Here is a 17,314-nt window from a genome sequence, read left to right on the forward strand (position 1 = left end):
ACAAAGTACCCAAGACACAAGCATATAGGAACAAAGTACCCAAGGCACAGGCATATAGTAACAAAGTACCCAAGACACAAGCATATAAGAACAAAGTACCCAAGGCACAGGCATATAGGAACAAAGTACACAAGACACAATCATATATGAACAAAGTACCAAGGGCACAGGCATATAGTAACAAAGTACCCAAGACACAATCATATATGAACAAAGTACCAAGGGCACAGGCATATAGTAACAAAGTACCCAAGACACAAGCATATAGGAACAAAGTACCAAGGGCACAGGCATATAGTAACAAAGTACCCAAGACACAAGCATATAGGAACAAAGTATCCAAGGCACAGGCATATAGGAACAAAGTACCCAAGGCACAGGCATATAGGAACAAAGTACCCAAGGCACAGGCATATAGGAACAAAGTACCCAAGGCACAGGCATATAGGAACAAAGTACCCAAGGCACAAGCATATAGGAACAAAGTACCAAGGGCACAGGCATATATGAACAAGGTACCCAAGACACAGGCATTTGTGGACAAAGTACAAAGACACAAGCATATAGGAATAAAGTACCAAAGGCACAAGCATATAGGAACGAAGTACCCAAGACACAAGTATATATGAAAAGTGTACTCAAGACACAAGCATATAGGAACATAGTACCAAAGACACAAACATATAGTAACAAAGAACACAATGAACTAGTACATAATAACAAAGAACACAATAAACTAGCACAATAGGATGGGCTATATATAGCAGAAGGAACAAACACATAGGGACAATGTACACAAATCGCATCAAAACGGAGGCAAAGTACATAACATAAAAATACACAGGGGCAAAGAACAAAAGGCAAACTTGCATGAAGACAAAGTACAAAAAGCACAAACACATAACTACAGATTGCAGAAGGCAAGAACATGGACAATGTACACCTATCAAATTTACATGGAGACAAATAAAACAAGAAAAATACACTGGCGCAAAGTACAAAATACACATTGGCACGGAGACAAACTAGGCAAGGCGGAAGTACATAGGGACAAGGTACACTTGACACTGCTTCTTACGGGCGCAAAACATACGATACTGTAACAAAGGCCTGAAGTACACAAGGCAAATGTACACTGTAACACAATGCAAAGTGCACAGTCAGATAAGGACAATGTACGGAACAAAATATCATTAAGTGATAAGGTACACAATGCACATGCACATGTGCATAGTGTAGACAAGCACAATCCCATTGGTACGATGTACACAAGGTATAGTTTAGACCACATTGGTATAGTTTAGACAAGCACAATCGCATAAGGATACAACACACACAACAAAGGCACATGCGTAAAATGTAGACAAGTACAACTGCATAGTTACAAGTGTTAGAACAAAAGGCATAACAACACAGATGTAAATAAAAAGTTTACAGTTGTATGGTGATAGTTTTCTGAAATTTAGAAAAAGTAATTGTATCCAAATGAAGAAGTGGTATTAAAATAGTTATTGTTTATGTGTTAACATTGATACAATCGACCCTTTTAAGTCTGAATACGACTAACATAACATTGCAGAAAGCCTTGCACCAGAAAAGATTTGCTCCACTGTCCAAAATATTGAAGAAGCTTACCAGAAGTCAGCATGCAAGCCGATTGGATATATTACAACGTTAACCTGGATCGTTCAACAAACAGATATAAATGAAATGTGCACGTAAGATGGCTTCTAGAGCTATTCACAACAATATACTGTTGATTTTTTTTTTTAAATAATCAATTGTATTATTACTTCGGAACAAATACGTTATCAAATGACTCAAGCGTAGGGTGTAGAATCATTTCAGTCGACAGTGAGATATTTGAGAACTGCTGTCAATATATAAAATTGTTAAGCATAAGGCGGTGTGAAATTGGTATATCGATATCAACATTAAATTCAATAGACATTATTTTTAAAGACCAAATACAGAATGACAAGACAGTTCTTTAATCAGCTCGACTAAATCATTCTAAGTCCAAATATTAAGCAGGCTCGTCAATAAGGTCGACAGTTGGCTCTAGAGTCAAATTTCGACAGTTGGCTTTTCATTCACCATTAGAAACGACAAAGTTAAAAAGCTAGCCGTATGATACGCAAGCTGGAGCAATGGAAATTGAGATTTTATATATCGAGTTGAATAAAGGCCAAGCTCACCATTTGAAATTTACGACGAGCCAAATCAATGTTCGGACATTGTCGTATAGAATATCGAGTACTTTATTCTGAAGGATCAGCCAACATCATGCGACATTATTATTTTCCTTATTACTTTATGTTTAAAACAATTATGACACCGTTCATTAGATATTTAATTTACAGAGAATTAAACGAGTTGCTGAATTGCGTTGCTCAATCAATTTTTGGGTGGAGTGAGCTTGAGAAAATAGAGCCGTGTGTCCTGCACATGCGTACTGCACTTCGAAACAAACGTGTAGACTCAATGTTTGCAACATTGCCCTTTAGATGGGAGTCCTGTGAAAGTAAGCTTCATAATGTTTTAGCGTGCACGATTCTTTTTGGTTTTCCGTTTTCTTAATTTGTTACAATGACATCATCACCTATAATTGTCTTATCTAATTTATTATACCAACAGCCTGAACTACTTTTATCGCTTTATTTAAAAGGGGTTTCGACGACAAAATCACATATCTGTTAAAATACGATGTATATGTAGCTGGCACTGTCACTGTGCCTTAGAATAATATGGAATGGAAAAATGTAAATAATTCGCCAATATAATAAAATGTCTATTACTATTGCAGGAGTATGGTGTCAAGTCCGGCACGAATACACAGATGATCAACTCAGGTGTATTGTAAAGTGCCTTCAAATACCCAAAGCTAAAGTTATTGGAGGAACTCTTGCTTTAATATGCTTTGTGTTATTTTGTCTTACCGCCGTTCGATTATTGCCCACGTTTAAAGCCAAAACCTATATGGTCTGTTTTATTCTTGTGGGTGTAGTTTTACAGGAAAACTTTAATGCAATCGTGTTGTATTTGATTCCAGAAATTACTAAAGCAAGAGGTGCATTTTACTGCAATTGCTGTTACATATAGAGCAGTGTTTAATGAATGTGGTGAATTATATGAGGAAAACTACAATGAAAAGCCTGGATTTCAAATATAAACCATGTTAATATGCACAAGGTATAAGCCCAAACGACCCAGAATGAGAACTGTTTTAACCGTTTGTGTATCAAACAGTATAACATTTTGTAATCATTTGAAAGAAAAGATAAGCTAATATATGTCGCTTTTATTGTTATTTGTTCCCAGTTTTAGTGCATTGATGCTTTTTATTATGAAACTCTATGACCACACAGTTTTAAACCTTTTATTTGCTAAAGCAGACTGTGTGTGATGCTCATAGTTTCAATAATGACGGCATCGTATCTTTGAAAGGTTTTTCGGTTCTGTACTCTGAATTGTATTCCTCCGTCTGCAGATAGAGTTGGGATCTCTTTTCATTGCAGTTCTTGGGGTTTACCTATTAAGTTATTATTATTTGTTTTATTACTTAGTTTCCTCAAGTTAATGCATACTTGATAAGATTTACCTTTTAAGTTTTTTCTTTATTCAAGATTGTTGGGATAAGAGTGAGGTTTGTCCATGTAAACTGGTTTTAACCCCCAGTAAATTTGCATTTTACTGACCGTTCCAAGGCGGTACCTAACAATCCTTGATAAACATAACTAGTTTTTTTATATAGTATATATGCACTGTGCTGTTTGTGGAATTTTGTGCAGTTGTTCCATGTTTCTTGTTGGTGACTTTGTTTTTGTGTTCTATGGCATTGGCATTGACACTGTGCCATTAAACGGTTTTTATGTTTATACGTTTGGCTACTGAGCTTATTTCTGTAGTTTTTCATATAAATATGACTATACAGGTTGGATACCGTCTTGTAATGGTCAGTGAAATGTACTGGAAGGCGTTCTATCTTCAATTAAAAACACCTTATGTTTGATGATTGAAGATGAACAGCAAATCGAGATCATGGAAGAAATCGGTTGATTGCAGTAAAACAAACTCGCTCTGAAAATTGGCCTTAAGAAACCAGTGGATGACAGTAAATATAACTTAGAAATTCAGTTGATGGTGGTAAGCATAGTTTGTTCTGAAAACGGGTCCTAACTCGTTCTAGGAATGGGCCCAGGAGTTTTCAAACTATAATATGTACTCGCTTAAACCTTAGTTGTTTTTTCGCAAGCTCTTCATGTGTAATTTAAATGTTGACATGGCTTTACCAACTATATTTAGAAAACAAACACTACGGCAACTCTCTTAAACTGCGGACTACTTGATAAAGCGTATAAGGTTAAACACAACAGCCTGAAAATGAAACAAAGCTTGAGAAAGAGCATGTTTAAACGCTTGCTTACCAGCGGTCTTTTTCACCAAATGTTGCTGCTAAGTCAATACAGTCTGCACTTTGGGACATTATTAATTTTAGCGGAAAAAAATTCTCCGCCTCCCACTTCCTAATATCCGTCATTACAAACCTCATCCCGGCCTTTAGTTAAATGCTTCAAAGTGCAGAACAGTATGTCATCTCGTGTCAGTAGGAGTGTACACTAAACCAGATGTTTTTAATAATTGTAGCGGTTTTTGTTGGGCCAATTCAGGGTTGAGTCTGCCAATGTTAATTAATTTTCACGGTCAATTGATTATTAGAATGATTTTTAGTTTAAAGTAGTCATCGCATTTTCTAGAACAAAGCTCAAATGGTTTTCACAATAATTTACATATGCACATCAGTTTATTGTACTAAATGTTCTTTGTTTTCGGTGTCATGTCGGTAAAGCACGTTTGGGGTTATTAACAGACGGTCATATGTATAGACAATTCCTCTATGTAACTAACCATATCTATTTTTGGACCCACCATTTGCAAGTCACTGGCTACTTTACACATGTAACAATAAGTAAAATGAGACAAAAGACCAATTTTGAATGTCATGGAACGGCATAGGCAGACATGGGATCGAGCTCTGGACACTCAGATTGAAAGTCCAGTGGGCAAACCACGGGACACGGCAAATCCAGTTTGCTTTAAAAACTTGGTGTTACTAGAAGAACACAATAGGAAAATACATAAAAAACTACCATAATTAAGACAGTAGTATTTCTGTATTTTTACGATCGCTCATAGATAAGGGCATGGAAACTTTGAATGATTTTATTCCCAATTGAATTATATTTGGATGCTGAAATGATGTTATATGGTCTACTGCATATGTAAACGAATCGAGTTTTTTAACGAGAGACTGGGGATAAAGCATGCACATCATGGAAAACAAGGCAGCTACCACAACTGAACTGTTTGTTGGAAATGTTTATGTCGACATGATACCAAAAATAATATTGAAATATTCCTTTCGTTCTTAAATGATTGTAAATAGGCCAGCTGACGCCCATATCAATTGAAATTAAAACCACTTGCAAACGGCAATTAATATATATATTGGATTTTAGTCAGATGTTACACATTAGTAGTCAGCAAGCGATATCATATCAAATGCTATCAAGTTTACATGGGACGAACAACAAATTTTAACGTCATTAGATCGATGAAATGTAAAGCTTTTTCGCACAACGAATGATTTAAATGTAACTTAGGCATGTGATGAGAAAATGTGATTTGCTGTCAATAACCGCTTGATCAATGTTCGTCCTGTTGAAAGAAGGAACTATACCAATAACAGGACTATGAACATATTTCAAAATGCATATCTGGATACTGGCATATTCTTTGATAAATTATTGCGAAGGATTTGGTATGTTTTATATATTTTCTTATAATACATTTATTTCATGTTTGCATGTTTAATGATACTTGATTGAACTTTTTTATTGCTGTAAATATCTGTATAAAACTGTTTTGTTATTGATATGAGCATTTTTGAATAAGTCGTTACTTTCATTTTTTTTTCTTTCAATTTTAAGTATGAATGATATATCGCATTTTCAACCTAATCGCCCTGCATGTAATCAAACTGATTTTAAAAAAAAGTATGTGAAAGCTTTCGCTTACATTTCAAAACTTCAAAGCCCGATTAGCTATATTTAAAAAAAAAGGAACAACACTGTAAATAGGGCAGTGGTTGTGATACTTCAATAAGTTAAAGGTCAGGTGTATATGTTTAATGTATCCTTAATACAAGTATTTCAATTGTTGATGTGATCCCATATTGTTTTGCTATCAGTTGCATGAAGTGTATAGAAAGTAAAATTGTGTAAAAAGTATACCGGACATTTTATTCCAAACAGGATTTTTAAAAGATGCTTTTGTTGTTATTTTATTCAACGCATTTCTCCCCAAGAACATAATATTGTATATGTGTGCTAGCCAATATTATATATAATTAAAATGATGAAAAGGGTTTAACTTAAGTGATTATTGTATAATGTAAACAAAGTTTTTTCATTGATCCCCCGTCACGACTTCTTATTGAGTTTATTGGCCAAGAAACCTTGTCGAGAGAAAAAGCAGTCACTTGTATAGAGCTGGACTCAAATCCGGCGTGTTATATTAAATGGGAATCAAGTATAATTGGTGACTTTAAGTACACGTTATTTGAGCAGTCAAAAAGTCAACAATAATTTTTAACGTTACTATTGTCGATTTTGGAAAACAAATAAGGTGCAGTGCTGAATGTCCAGACTTTGTGAATGCTCCCTCAAAATCAACAACCGTTATCTTCGCAAGTAAGTGCTTAACAATGGGGCTAGAGTTATTGTGTCGATGTTCCTTGGATCATGATTTAAGCATTCTCCCTTCAAGCAAAATAACAAAGTATATCATTACATCTGGTATATATATTCACATTATATAGTTATTCTTAAATCTTGCATGGGAAGCATTTTGTTTGATACTTACTCAAACGAATTAAATTAAAAATAAATTATATACTAGTATTGTCAATGAAGATTTACTAGTTAGCAAGTTTCATACCAATACATACCTTCCTTGCATGCTTTTACAAGAGCTGCTCCATCGAAACAATTGTTTAACGATGGAATAGAATGTACTATATTAATGTGGATGTCTTCTGTTACACATATTTTATGTGATGTCGTCTATCTAAACTCTTACAGAAAAGCCGAAAGTTGTAATTCAACCATCGTCCGTTTAACCAGTTCCACTAAACACCCACTTAGCGCTCACCTGTTCTGCAAATGCCTATCCTGATGGCAATATCACTTGGACGTTGATGAAAGCGTCTAATTCACTACAATCACATACAAAGATGTGTTTAAATGCATCTACATGCACTTATGAAATGACTACATCTGACGTTGAACAGGAGTATTTGTGCATTGCAAAGAACGAACATGGCAGTGACAATGGGTCCATAATTGTACCAGTTCGTAAACGTGCATGTAAAGATGGTGAAACAACTGTTAATTGTTTTGTGGCTCTTGTTAAGTATCCATTAGACCTGAACAATGATCATTTTAACAGGAACTTAGATGGCTACATCGCATGTCCGTTTGGTTAACATATGTGACGCGTCATGAGACTTTTGGCCCGAAACCGATAGCCTCGATTTCGAGAAAAACGTGCGCAAAGTTGAAGTGTAAAAAAATAAGAAAGTAATGAAGTTTTTATCGTAAAAACAACCATTAAACAATTTGTCACCCTAGATTGTTCAGTCAAATATATTCTTTAAAATGTAATCTTCATAGAAATAGTGTTTTTTAACCACTTTCTTTCGTATTGTTTATTACGTTTGGTGTTATCTCCCGTAGTTGTCATGAGCTATTTTTAACCCAAATTTGAGGATGTAGGTCAAGCTGAACCAAAGGCATTTATATCAAATTAGGAATTTGTTGGTAAGTAGAATTATTTTCATTGTTTAAGCATATAATTTTACAAATGTGTATATCTTTAATGTAATGCAATATATTCTAAATTCGGTCAAATGAATGGAAATTGATCGCAGGAAAAGAAAGCGGAAGTGAAATTTGACAGTCTGACATTGAAAATGTAAACAGATCAAAATCCAGCAGATATTCTCTTTTTGCATACTTATGATGACTGAAAAAGGACATAATCAATTTTTCATCATCTTACCGCGGCCAACTATCAATACAATTTTTGATGGATTTTACGAATTAATTTTGAGTTGCATTTTAACTGTCTTTTTAGCTATGTTGATGAATTTAAAGTTGTAGATGAACTATTTTTTGCAATGTTGATTTATGTGCATAACATATCATCTCATGAGGTTCAGGTACATTGAAATAAATTTCTGTTATGATGAAGATGATCATGATGATTATGAAAATAATAGACTTATGCAGATGGTGGAAATGTTTATATAGAATTAGAGCACAATACTCTAAAAGCCAGGACCAATATTACTGACTTTAGCTGCAAGCTGCTTTTTGAGTATGCATGACATTCAGACTACCAGGAACTTTCTTTGGCATGCAATATTGTGTACATGTTGATCGGCCGGGACATCACCCCAACTATAAACAGTTAAAGATTTGTATTTCTGTAAATACATATTTTTAGAACATTATGATCAAATGTGAATTTCAGGTCAAGCACCTGCTGTACATAGAACAACAATCCATTACAGCTTTGATTATGCCGAGCAGATCTTCTGCCCATACTAGGCACAGCAAGAGTGCCCTGCTTTGAAGTGTTCTGTAAATCATATGGTAAATTTTATTTATAAATTGAGTGGTTAATACAGTTTTGCCACTTGACTAAATTATTATAGAGGAAATGGAAAACCTTTATATTTTGTAAATTCACTGAAAAAACAGTGAAGCCCTCACATTTGCTCTGCGGCCCTCTTGTTTAAATATTTTATATCACCTTTATTCAAAGTTCTTACTTGAACATAAAATTAAAGTGTAAATAAATATATATATATATATATATATATACATCTTTTCTATTTCAAAGTGTGTTTTTTCAGGTTCACAGATATCTCAGTGATAAGGGTTTAGCTGTTAGTGGCCAATGGTGTGGTACCTCATTTCCAACATTATCCATATAGAGAAGACTCTGCATACCTGCACATTGACAACTGTGTTGGGTGGAATAAAAACAATGCAGCCATTTGGTATGATTGACAAAAACAGTGTTGAAGTACATCACTTATGCACTGCATTTTGACACACGAGAACATTAGAATAACAAAACAATGTAACATTTATTATTTTTTCAATACAAGTAATCAGAAATCTCAAAATATTCATTAGTCTTATAAAAAAAGTTGGGCTTAAATCTGTTCTCTTACTTCTCTAAATGTTATGGATTGAAGGCAATCAGTTCAATAAATTGTATGTAATTCTATGTTTAAGGGTCTGATGTATTCTGAAGGGAGAGAAACAGCATTTACTTAAATGGAAGCAGGTGACATAAAGTTCAGTCTTGTGTGAGATTTGGTCTGTGGAAGGTAAGTTGTAAGAATGTTGTTGTTTTTGTTTTGTTTTTAATTTTGGTGCTTTAAATGTTGATTTAAACCCAAATTAAAGGATTTTGTGTATACAAATATTGACGTTTGGTACTTTATTTAAACACTGAAGTTGGTTATAATACCTTATTATGTAAAAGAAAGCTTGTGTTAAAACAATAGGTATAATATCATAATATAAACAACATGTTTATTTATTCAGACCAAATGGAGGCAGCACACATCCTTTGTGGATTGATGACCTTGGCAAACTGGTTATATTCTTTGACTGGTTGGAGTACACCAAGTGACCCCTGAAGTCCATTCCAAACTTGAGGAAATATCATCACTTCAGGTATAACAAAAGTATTATAGACTGCCTGTGTATGTATATCTATGAACATAAGTCAAAAACAATTTTAGATATTTTGTCCATTTTATTCAGATGTGAGTTTTGATGTTCAAGTTAATTTGCATAATTTATTCCAAACACTAAGTAATGTACATATGAACATTATTTTGCAGAACTTCAGCTGACAACCCCGTGAGTGAATTTATGAAAGAGCATGCCAAGGACAGTGAGATTGTAGTTAAAATTGACAAGCCCACAACAATGGCTTTTCCATGGAGAGTACCCTGAACGCATCCAACTAAAAGGACTTAATGCGAAAAGGCTCTGATCCCTTAAATAAGTGAAAAAAACAATAAACTGATATGTAATCTTTATAAACTAAATATAAGATTTGAGAATGAGCCCGTTACTGAGCTGATGAAAACGTGTATCAATTTTGTATTGACAATTATTTATTCAATAGAAACATGTTCATGTGAAATTAAGCTACCAGTGATTTTGAGTGAAAAACTGTGGTTTTAGCAAATGAGTGATAGAAGGTAGCTACACCCTGTCTTTTGTTGGTAGAGCCCCTCTGCCATATAATGGAGACCGCTATATGATTATTATTAATACAAACTTAAAACAATCTGGCAGTTGAAGCCTATAAATGCTTGAATTGAAGACATTTATAATATTGTTTGTCAATATTAGTTACTTCACAGCCTGATAAAATGCACCTTAGCAACCTTTCAGTTTTTCTTCAATATCTTTATTTTTAAAACCTTCCTGAAACATTTTCAGCTTTAACTTTTACCTATGAATAAGCATCGAAAATATAATTTGTCATGTACTATGTGACCAATTGCATACCTCTTGAAACTACATAATGACGTGTACATGCTAAGTAGTTAGTATGTTAAATAAATTGCTTTCATTTTTGTAAAATGTTAATGTTATGTTTATTAAAATAAAAGTATATATACGAGCTTTTCATGTTTTATGAGCAATGAATGACTATTATTGCATGATAATACAAAAAATCACATTTGAGGTAAATTGGTTAAGTTGGTGTGATTATAATCATGTTTGCGGCATGTTGCCCTGGTAACCAGGATAAAGAACAAACCCTTAAATACCATTCAAATAAGATAAATTATAGTAAATTACAGGGGTAACATACTTTTACTTCTAGATATATACATTGGTTTGTATTAGGTGCAAGTTCCAACCTAATTCCAATTTATTGTGAAAAATTGCCAATAAACTACTGTACTTGGCGAACAGTTTTTATTTATTCTGATTTTTTTTTGAATGTCAAATACATACACCATGTACAGTAAGGTTTGAGGATATCAATTAACAAATCAATTATTATTGAATGCTTCATATGGCATTTATTGTATATTTAAATGCAAATTTAACCCCAAAATGCCTTTTTCAATAATGGTTGCCATGGTAACCAATTAATTTTCATTTATTTTCTCAATAATAATCGAGAATGGTTTTGAAAATATATTGTTGTCGTTATAATGTGGGAATTGTGTATATTGTAGTGATGAATATTTATTGCATCTGTGAATACAAATATTTCTATAAATTCTTGAACTTTACCGAATTTCCAGCTGTTTCTTAACCAAGTGCCCTTCTAGTTTTTGTCATAATTTCGTTAAAAATAGGAATTTTTGAATTTTCTTTTCAGTATTTTTATCCTAAAGAATAGTACAGTCAGAAAGCACTCATATCTCATTTTCGCCCAAAAAGTGGTTTCGGGCCAAAAATCCCATGACTGGTCACATATTTGAATATTATGAACTCTAAAAGTATGTTATTAAACATATTGCAGTTATTTACATTTATGATCGACCGTAAACAACCATGCTTTAATGTCGTACTTGATAAATGTCAAAGTTCCATTGTAAGAATATCCTTAATTTTAGAACTGACTGGTGAAGATTCCGTCATTTTGGGCGTCGCAATAGGTATTTCTGGCGGAACATATTTTTTTATTATTGCTACAGCTGTAATGTATTTATGTTGACGTCGAAACCAAGGTATTACAAAAGTTCCATTCTTAATATTTCAAATATGATTTTTTAATGCTGGCAGTGGTAACTGTAAGAACTGTTTTAGCATTTTTTGAAGTTATTAATATTTTTTTTACAAATACAACGTGTATGCATTCTTTTGATATGTTTACGACCTCTTCATTATTTTATTTCAATAGCAAAGCTACAATTATGGAAAGAGGATACTCAGATCGAGATTGCCGAGCTTCAGCCACCGTTCGTATACCAATTTCAATATTAACAATATTGTCTGAATTAGTTAAATGAAGAACATCATGAATGTAAACGTAACTTTTACAATTCAAGAGGGTGTCAGTTGAACCAAAGTTGTTGTCTGCTTTGCGCACCAGGGATCGTTTGTTCGAGGTCCTTTACTATAAGCCGCTTAAATATACATCATATGTAAATCAACTGTTTAGAGAATAGAATAGAGCTGAGATAGATGTAAATTTCTTAATTTTATTTTCAGGACAGCTGCAGTTGGAGATGGTAAATATATTATATGACGGAATAATCTTGTTCCTATTAACGATTAATTTAAATTTTGTGGTGGTATTCTAGTGGTGTTTACACATTCAAATAGTAGATGTAAGCTAAACAACACAGTTTATCCTTGATATGTTTTTGTTCCGAAGTGAGTGCATGACATTGTGTTCGAAAATGTGAAACATGTTACAAGTGTCAGTAAACCGTCTCATTCTATCTTTCATGGAACATAATATAGAAGTAACACAAACACATACTGACGGCGCTGAATATGCTGTCATCGACAAGGCGCACAGAGATCAGGAAAACATTGCTCTGGTAAAACATTTCTTGAACGCTTTAAGTAAAATACACACAATAACTGTATATCAGCATGTATTATTGGTCAAGACTACTTATGAAGTCTACGGGGCTGGACTTGCGAACAATATAGTATATAGTATGAACACTATGAGACAAAAAAATATATTTTCGCTTGAAATCCTACAATCCGATTATATAGTGATAATAACAATACCATCATATAGCTAAAACGTCATTGCTTAGTCAATTATATGACATACTTTTATTTGTGAAACCGGACCAAGAAGGGTGTAAATCTTACTTGGTTTGTAAAAAATATTGATTGTATATTAATGATAGAATTATCAACTTTATCAAGCTAAACATAGGTTTGTAACATACTATTGCAGAGAACTATTTTAGGTCAGTTTAGGTGAAATGCATTTGAAATTTCAGTGTATATGAACGACATGCTTTTCATCTATTCACAGCCATCGAGCAAAGATATGCCGACATGTGAGGCTAAGAATAAATGCTTAGAAAATGCAGCCACTGAAACATTAGTGCAGGTAGAACAGCCATCAATCGAGTATTGTGTAAACTCATCGGAATCAGGTCCTTCTACGAAACCTGAAAATAGGTAGGCATACGAGGGTTGATAATAAATGTCGTCGACTTTCCATGCAAATGATATTTATTTACAAAAAAAAGAAAACAGTTTCAAACTCTCTTGAACAAGTATTAAACGTTTCATTAAATACGCTTGTTTATTACGGATTTTATAATAATTTAAAAACGGTCATGTCAGGGTATCCGGAGCAACACGTCGACCTTGACTACGTCAAATTGTACGTAAAATCTGCTTGAAATAAGATGTAATAAGGGATATTAATATTAAAACAAAAGGCTAGGTAAACACATTGGTACCTTGGTTATGAATAATTTAGTACATGTATCGAATATGTATCTTTTATAATTATTAAACTATATTCAGTTGATGTTATGCAATATTTTTAGTTCGATTTTAACCCTCGGTAAGACAATGCAGTTATACTTTTTTTTCAAATGACACTGTTAGATTTAAGGTGTAATACATGAATATGTTAATGACCTTCTACTTCATGTGGATATGGCTGGGCTATCGTTATAGTTTGGTAATATAAGATATTTATTTCTTGTTTTAATGTGTAACATATTCTTTATAAATCAGCTCTATCAATACATTACAGTGGATTTCAAAGCAAAGACGATAGTTACACAACAGGTATAGTGAACACTTATTTTCTAACGCGCACATTATAAATGTAATTCGGTACCCATACTGAGACAAAACTTATCAGCCATAATCTATGTCGTAAAAGGTGTTATGATGGTACAAAGGAATATGCACTGTTTCTAGGTCTCAACGCATCTGAAAATTCCAATCAGGAAATAGCTTTATTTACAAGGAAACCATCGTTTGCAGTCATTGGTGAAGTGTTTGTATTATGTCCATAATGTTGTACCGGATGGTGACGTCTGTCTAATGTGTGTTTTTTTAAAAGGAAAGTGAAATTGCCTTTGTTTATAATGTTAATGGACGTACATTTCTCAAGTATTATTCTTACATTATAGAAAATATCTGAATTAATTTATATTGCATTTAATGTATATGTTAATGCATTTTAGAGATGGCTCATGTTTTAAGCTTGTTGGAGAGAAACATTCTAAGAGCACTAGTAGTGCCTTAAACTTATGTAGCTTAAAACCACTGCGATTGTACCGCTTTAAATAATTTGCTGTTGAACATTTTGTGCGTTAACTAATGTCGCAATTTAGTAAACTAAACTGCAAATGAACGACCATAAAAAACACTCACATGGAATTTCCGCCCAAAAACATGATATGGCTACAGCACCTACAAACATCAATCCCCCCGATAGAAGAGGGTCGATCCACCAGGCATGACACAGTCAGAAACCAGCAGCGTTACACTGTGTTGAAACTTATTTGCTTAGGTTAAAGTCTCATTTTTGTTCGTGTCAGGACTCGCACCTGCCGTAGACTGAACTACTTTATCAAAGGCATCATTTTGTAATGTGGTATTTTCAACCACAACACAGCTGGTCTCTTTAGGTATACGTGTTGTCGGCATTGAACCACAAACAAATTACAACACCCATTAACAATCTTAAATCGTCGCAAAAGATTACTTTAGTTTGATTTTTCGCCAACATTCCTTAAGGGAACTGAATGTTTATCAAGCTTACCACTTATTATAAGTGGTTGTGGTGAACTGGTGCCTAAATGCTTCCTATTTATTCACAAGCGATTTACAACATAGATTACTTCAAAAGACCTCAAACAACATTACCACAGGTCACAGCCGTTTCATTTATCGACACAGAAAATCCTGAAACCATGACGTCGTATTTTACACTTACGTTATTATACTATAAGAATTATTTCTGCCATTCAGCAAGATCTTACCGTTCAAGGTAAACGACATCAACGTCTACATACAAACCGAAAAAAGAAATAAAGTATAGCACATGATATATTGGTATAAATCTCCTTAAAACGTAAACAAGCGAGGGAACGAACACATATGTGGCTCTGCGATTAGTGTATAGTCAGGCAATAAAATAGGTTGGAACATCTTTTTTTCTAATGTCAATATAAAATACCTTTGTTATAAAAACCCAATCGTTTTGTTTGTCTAAGGCTTTTGTAAAAATGATTTTTTTTTTGTATTAATATTTAAAAACATTTTAGACAGTCTCTTCTAGTGACTGTCTGACCCATATACAATGACAAAACGCGATCATAGATATGAGCGGTTCCCGCGGAACATATAGTTCGTGGCCAATACCAACTAGCACGTTACTGATAATAAACACGCCCAAGTAACTTTGTAAGGCATGTATCGTAAAGTCAACATGCTTAATCCATATTCAGCATATATATAATGATCAATGATACCTGAACACGCATTCATTTCGTCCACATATGAAGGAATACACGATATGTCATATTTGGTGTCATTAGATGATGCCATTCATCGTAATTATATAATATTTATATAATGCCCAATCATACATTATTGTATATCCCTTCATTGTATCAAAACAGGTTTAGACCAATACAATACCATTTTTGCCACATTTCAACCTTTAATCACTGTATAACGGATATACCAAACTGTTTATTTACATCAGTAAATTATTTCGAGTTTAAATTCGTTAAATTATTTATTGGAGGTTGCAGCGATTATAATGAAATTATCATCACCATTTAGACTATATGCACATAAGATAAAAATGAAATAAGTTACCCCAAAATAAAGATTGCTATACTATTATATATCATCAATTGAATTTTGATATAAACTAGTATTAACTGTTGACGTGACGTCATAAATAAATGGTATTTGATTGTTTTATAGAGTCTTGTTTTTTATCAAGGTAAGAAAACGTGTGTGATAAATTTCGTGTGAATACCTAATACAATATGTTCTGCTCTGTATTGCAAGATTACCTTTATGCATATTTGGAAACCTAGAAAAAGAGTGTATTTTCAACGTTATCACACACCAATGCTGTGAGGCAAACAGCTTGGAATGTATGCTGATTTGAACCAGTAACAAGAAACCATAGTTCGAGTCAAAGATGAAGTGTGATTGCATTCCGCAATTCCCGATAGAGTATGACGAAAAAGGGTGTCCAAAAGGTATATTGCAATTGCTGGAATAGACCTATTCTCGTAATACAGAAATAATTTAGTTGGAAAACTTCAGTCCCGGTCTTATTAAAGGTATTTATCGGCAGTAGGTTTAATATAAACACTGTTAACGCCTCACAACATCTGCTTAAGCGTTGTATTTTCAAGAGTTTTAAATTATGATGCAATGGAAACTACGGGGGCCAGTCTAGAAATAACAAAAACAAGTATAAGCCCTGTTGAAACGCACAGGTTAACGGCCCAATAGGCGTTGGAGAAGATACGCGAAGCTTATACTCACTATAAATACACCACACATGCATACATATAGATTTATCGGTAAATGATGGGAAATGGCTTTCGAACGGCCAGTAAAACATAAACTCACAGTACCACAAAACTACCCTATCGAACGCCAGGCATTTGAGCTATGGTACCAAAACGAATAACGTATGTTGGTAAGACGCGATCGGTGCTGAAACCCGGGTTCTTCCGTATGTATACTTAATTATCCTGAACCATAGAAATAAATACATGAAGAGATCGTTTACATCCTTTACACCATCTACAGAGATATTTGGAATATATGCATACGGAAAAAGGATCATCACTTCAATAGTAACATTTGTTACCTTGAATACGAACGAGTAGCTAAGTAATGTGGATTTAAGTTTGTGTACAGACAGTCACATTTTTAATAAATATTAATAAAAACTTTAATCGCCTATATTTTGTGTTTCATTATCTCTATGTGTCAAAGACATCAACCAAGTGTGATGAATAACCAATTGCCCAGGACTTCTTTAAATTCTATTATACTTTACGACAACAATAATTACAATATAAGAATTCTAATATCGAAAATTAAATACTTGCCCCAGTTGCACAAACAACCACTAATAACAGAATCAAGCTTGCCTTATTATTTTTGTTTTGGTTTTGATTTGTGTATATTCATATCATAAGAGATTTGAGACTCTTAAGGGA

General features: G+C 33.6%; 1 long non-coding RNA gene across 3 annotated transcripts; it reads left to right on the plus strand.

The window, feature by feature from the left end:
• Window positions 1–7,805: 7,805 nt before the first annotated feature.
• Window positions 7,806–10,781, plus strand: LOC128246790 (uncharacterized). 3 transcript variants are annotated; one of them, XR_008263359.1, is made up of 6 exons: window positions 7,806–7,880; window positions 8,596–8,717; window positions 8,981–9,127; window positions 9,369–9,463; window positions 9,684–9,815; window positions 9,986–10,781. It is a non-coding gene; the product is annotated as an uncharacterized LOC128246790 (long non-coding RNA). The 3 variants fall into 3 exon arrangements; XR_008263360.1 differs by lacking the exon at window positions 7,806–7,880 and adding an exon at window positions 8,001–8,034; XR_008263361.1 differs by lacking the exon at window positions 7,806–7,880 and adding an exon at window positions 8,045–8,281.
• Window positions 10,782–17,314: the final 6,533 nt, after the last annotated feature.

This window comes from Mya arenaria, chromosome 9 (genome assembly GCF_026914265.1).
Source record: "Mya arenaria isolate MELC-2E11 chromosome 9, ASM2691426v1".
Lineage (NCBI taxonomy): Eukaryota > Metazoa > Mollusca > Bivalvia > Myida > Myidae > Mya > Mya arenaria.